This window comes from Mytilus galloprovincialis, chromosome 7 (genome assembly GCF_965363235.1).
Source record: "Mytilus galloprovincialis chromosome 7, xbMytGall1.hap1.1, whole genome shotgun sequence".
Classification (NCBI taxonomy): domain Eukaryota; kingdom Metazoa; phylum Mollusca; class Bivalvia; order Mytilida; family Mytilidae; genus Mytilus; species Mytilus galloprovincialis.
The window spans coordinates 74,053,639-74,059,671 of NC_134844.1; positions in this window are offsets into that span (position 1 = coordinate 74,053,639).

The window sequence follows — 6,033 nt, forward strand, 5'->3', positions numbered from 1 at the left end:
TGAAATTTATTTTGGTCTTATGATTTTGTGCAGAGTTATGGTCCTTGAACTTAGAAAATTCACTCAAATAAGCAGTTTTCCGCCTTTTAAATCCCCACTGGAAAGCCTCTTACAGACTGAGTGGGTGTAAAATCGTTGTTATTGATCGCCGATGACAAACAAACTAATGATCAAGGATTCAGTATAACATGAGAACTCCAGTTGTCCACACTGTAAGGGAGCTACCATTTGATTTTTATGGGGGATGGGGGGGGGGGGGGGGGGGGCTAGGATGAAAAATTTTGTCCTGCATTTTTTTTTAGTTTTAATCTCTGTCCTGCCTTTTTATTTTTCACTCTATTCCGTCCTGCCTTTTCTTTTTAGTTAATCCTGACTTTTTTTACCTAAATTGTCATCCTGACTTTTTATACGACCGCAAAATTTGAAAATTTTTTCGTCGTATATTGCTATCACGTTGGCGTCGTCGTCTGGGTCGTCGTCGTCCGAATACTTTTAGTTTTCGCACTCTAACTTGAGTAAAAGTGAATGGAAATCTATGAAATTTTAACAAAATACAAATACAAATATACAAATATTTTATTGGCACAAACACAATTACAATAATTGGCAATGGCCCATACAACTGGTATACAAATAGTAATAATGCATAGAATATCAATAGGCATATTTAGAACAATATCATCGAACGATATCAATATCATCAACAGTAAATGATTAAAAAAAAATATATCAATTACATAGTTGGTCAAACATATTAAGTATTGAAAATAATGACAATATTAATATGTAATATTATGAACAATGATTATTAGCAATTTTATAGAGTTTGTTCTGCTTTACGCAGGTTCAAACTGTCTGAGATGAAAGAGGAAGTTAATTTTAGGATTGTGTATGAATTATTATTTAATAAAAAGATTATATTATTTTCATGTTTTTGAAATCTTGTAGGATCAACGATTATATTTGAAACTTTATGGTAAAATATGTCCCTCTTAGTTGAGTATTTTTCACAATGTAAAAGAAAATGTTTTTCATTTTCAATTTGACCAGAATTACATACAGAGCAGTATCTCTCATTTCTGGGAATATTTAGATGTCTCCCTCTTTCAATCATCAGTGTATGAGCGCTTATACGGATCTTACATATTGCAGCTCTGTCACTTCTGTTTTTTAATATATCAACATAGGGTGGTCTTCTGCCCATTATGTAGACACTTTTGAAAAAGTCTAACTTTTTGGATTCAAATATATTTGCATTTTGAACTTGCAAACATTGGTCATTAATTCTTTGTTTAATAGAATTTAAATTACCTTTAACATAATTAAAGTTATTGATGATATAAGACATTCCAAGTTCATTCAAAAGACTCTTGACCTTTATGACCCAAGGGTTTGAATCTACAGATTTAGTGAATATATCATATGCCAAAGAATTTTCCGAAGAAACTATATGGTTCAGGTAGTTGAATATTGAATATAATATTTTATTTTTCAAGGGAATTCTATTAAGTTCAGCTCGACATCCATCATTAGATGCCTTACAGTGAACCCCTAATATGTCTTTGATAAATTTAACATGAAGTTTTTCAAATGGATCAGAGTCTTTAAAATGTGAATCCACCCCCCAAATTTCACTACAATATGTAAGAATGGGAGTAACTAAACAATCAAACAATTTTTCAAGAAGTCTACATGGGTTGTTGAGACCTATAGTTTTCTTTATTTTATAGTATGCCTTCCTGGCTTTTTCCATTAGAGTATTCACAGCAAGGCAAAAATTGCCATTATACTTTAAAACAATACCCAAGTAACAATAATTTGTTACTGTTTCAAGATATGCATTATCATAAGTAAAATGGTTTAACAATGTCTTGCCATTAGAATTAAATATCATAATTTTTGATTTATCAGTATTAACTTGTAGTTTCCATGTTGAACAATATTCATGTAAAATATCAAGAGATTTTTGTAGACCCTCTTTGCTTTCAGATAGTAAAACAATATCATCTGCATATAACAGAATGTTCAAAGAGGTATCCCCAATAGCAACTGGATCCGTATGTTTGTTATCAAGATTACCTACTAGATCATTTATAAAATAGTTAAAAAGAAGGGGACTCAATACGTCACCTTGTTTAACACCCCTTTCTGATAGGAATGGAGGACTCAACCCATTAGAGAATTTTATTCTACTTACTGTATCAGTATACATTGAATAAATAACATTAAACATTTTTTGGGGGATATTATGTTTTATGAGTTTAGAAAATAAGCCTAGTCGCCATACAGTATCAAATGCCTTTTTTAAGTCTATGAAGGCAGCAAAAACTTTTTTCTTTTTTTGTCTATATTGATCAGTTATGGTCTTAAGAGTGAATATGTGGTCAGCTGTACGACTTTTCTCTTTAAAACCTATTTGATTTTTACTTATTAAATTTTTGATATCCATAAATTTTACTAAACGTTTATATATAACTTTATTAAAAAGTTTACCCAGGTTTGAACTAATAGATATACCTCTATAGTTCCCTGGATCAAATTTGTCCCCTTTCTTATGCAAGAGAACAAGTAAGCTCTCATTCCATATTCTCGGAAATTGACCAGATTCGAATATGCTATTAAAGAGTTTATGAAGTGGTTTTATTAAGATGGGGATTGCATTTTTCAACATTTCATTTGAAATCATGTCGGCTGATGTGCTTTTGCCATTTTTAATTAAACGAATAGCTGTTACTATCTCTTCAATTGTTATCTCTGAACTCAAGTGAGTTAAGTCATCTGTAACATGTGATAAATTAAACTTTTCTTTTAGAGAGTCAAAATCTTTAATAATTTTAGAGTGAAAACTATTGTGATTTATGTCACAGCTATTTAATTTTTTATAAAACTGGATGAAATCTTCTTGGGGTAAAGATTCATTTTCTTTGTTATTACTTTTTTGTCTACTTAATTTATTCAAGATGTTCCAAAACATCTTTTGGTCTTTCTCACATGTATAAAGTTCTGAAAATATATCTTTTTTGTATTTATTTTCTTCATATTTACATAGACGTCTAAGTCTAGATCTGAAAGAATAAAATTTATGTCTGTATTCAGAATTATAGGGATGTTTATTAACTAACTTTGCATAATTTTTTACTGTAACGCCAAGTTCACGGCAAGATTCAGAGTACCAAGGTCGTCTTTTTTACCTATTTTGATTTTTATTTCTGACTGGGACTTTCTTTACTAGTTTAGCAGACTTCAAAGCATAATGTTTATGACCACAAAAGGAAGGTTGGTATTGATTTTGGGAGTTTTGGTCCCAACATTTTAGGAATTAGGGGCCAAAAAGGGCCCAAATAAGCATTTTCTTGGTTTTCGCACTATAACTTTAGTTTAAGTTTATAGAAATCTATGAAATTTTGACACAAGGTTTATGACCACAAAAGAACGGTTGGGAGATTTTGGGAGTTTTGGTTTCAACAGTTTAGGAATTAGGGGCCAAAAAAGGGCCCAAATAAGCATTATTCTTGGTTTTCGCACAATAACTTTAGTTTAAGTAAATAGAAATCTATGAAATTTAAACACAATGTTAATGACTACAAAAGGAAGGTTGGTATTGATTTTGGGAGTTTAGGTCCCAACAGTTTAGGAATTAGGGTCCAAAAAGGGACCCAAATAAGCATTTTTCTTGGTTTTCGCACCATAACGTTAGTATAAGTAAATAGAAATCTATGAAATTTAAACACAAGGTTTATGACCATAAAAGGAAGGTTGGTATTGATTTTGGGAGTTTTGGTCCCAACAGAATAAGGGGCCCAAAGGGTCCAAAATTAAACTTTGTTTGATTTCATTAAAATTGAATAATTGGGGTTCTTTGATATACCGAATCTAACTGTCATGACTGTGTATGTAGATTCTTAACTTTTGGTCCCGTTTTCAAATTGGTCTACATTAAGGTCCAAAGGGTCCAAAATTAAACTTAGTTTGATTTTGACAAAAAATGAATCAGTTAGGTTCTTTGATATGCTGAATCTAAAAATGTACTTAGATTCTTGATTATTGGCCCAGTTTTCAAGTTGGTCCAAATCGGGGTCCAAAATTAAACTTTGTTTGATTTCATCAAAAATTGAATAAATGGGGTTCTTTGATATACCAAATCTAACTGTGTATGTAGATTCTTCATTTTTGGTCCTGTTTTCAAATTGGTCTACACTAAAGTCCAAAGGGTCCAAAATTAAACTTAGTCTGATTTTAACAAAAATTGAAATCTTGGGGTTCTTTGATATGCTGAATCCAAAAATGTACTTAGATTTTTGATTATGGGCCCAGTTTTCAAGTTGGTCCAAATCAGGATCCAAAATTATTATATTAAGTATTGTGCAATAGCAAGTCTTTTCAATTGCACAGTATTGCGCAATGGCAAGAAATATCTAATTGCACAATGTTGTGAAATAGCAAAATTTTTTTAATTAGAGTTATCTTTCTTTGTCCAGAATAGTAAGCAAGAAATATCTAATTGCAAAATATTGTGCAATAGCAAGATTTTTTTTTAATTGGAGTTATCTTTCTTTGTCCAGAATCAACTTAAATCTTTGTTATATACAATATACAATGTATATTCACTTTTTACTACCAACTGATAAATTAAAATAATCTTTACCATTCAGTGATAACAAGCAGTTTTTTTACATCTTAATATTTTATGATGTATTTAAATGAGTAGTTATTGTTGCAAACTCCATTAGAAATTTTAATTGAGATTAGTTTTGGAATAAGGGAAAGGGGGATGTGATTAAAAAAATTGGGTTCAATTTTTCTCATTTGAAATTTCATAAATAAAAAAGAAAATTTCTCAAACATTTTTTTGAGAGGATTAATATTCAACAGCATAGTGAATTGCTCTAAGAGAAAACAAAAATTTTAAGTTCATTAGAACACATTCATTCTGTGTCAGAAACCTATGCTGTGTCAACTATTTAATCACAATCCAAATTTAGAGCTGAATCCAGCTTGAATGTTGTGTCCATACTTGCCCCAACCGTTCAGGGTTCAACCTCTGCGGTCGTATAAAGCTACGCCCTGCGGAGCATCTGGTTTTTCAGTGTCTCATCCTGCCTTTTTTTTTAACTCAAAATTCTTGTCCTGCCTATTTTTTTCAAATTTCATCCTAGCCCCCATCTGTGTTCCATCTCACATCGACATAACTTTGGAATGTTACCAGTAAATAAACACGTGCATATTGTTTACATTGAAATATGTGGTAACCTTTCATTCGAGGTAGAGGTAGTTAAGAAAATTAGTGTTAGTTTAAACTCACGAAGTTTAGGGCATATAATGTTGAAAATATGCCGCACAGCCCTATATTTTGACCTTTGAAAAAAATTGTGGTGCATATGCACTTTCAATTCTAGGATAAGATTTCAAAACTTCATAGTTAAAGTGGAACATATTTAGCCGTAAAAGGAGTTCCTTTGGGAAATTGCATTGTCAATATTTAAAGAAATGCAAACTTCATATTGCTGAACTTTGGTATAACCTGTCTATTTTGTTTACAAACAATAAAATCATGCTAAGTCTAACGGAGCCTCATACATCATCACCAGTCTTTATTGGGCACTATGTTGTTAGAACAGCAGTCTTCTATTAATTTGTGTGATATTTGTGTTTCTTTTAAAAGAGTTGGATTATTCACTGCTCTGTTCTATATAGTGAATTAAAACATTACAGTGTACAGTATTCTAAGGTACATTTTAATTGACTTGTAAAGATTTGAGCAACATTTGTAGCACGTACCACTGAAATATGAGCAACATTTGTAGCACGTACCACACACATTTGAGCAACATGTGTAGCATGTACCACAAATATTTGAGCAACAAAAAAATGTTATGCTGCAATTTCCAACCAATGTTATAAAACATATGGTTATCTTTAAATATATAGGATATCAACTGTCTTTTTACAGATGCCGTATCCCTCTGTATGTGAACTTGCTCTTCTTTTGTTATCATTTGGTTGATAGGTGATTGTTTAACCTCCATGGTATAT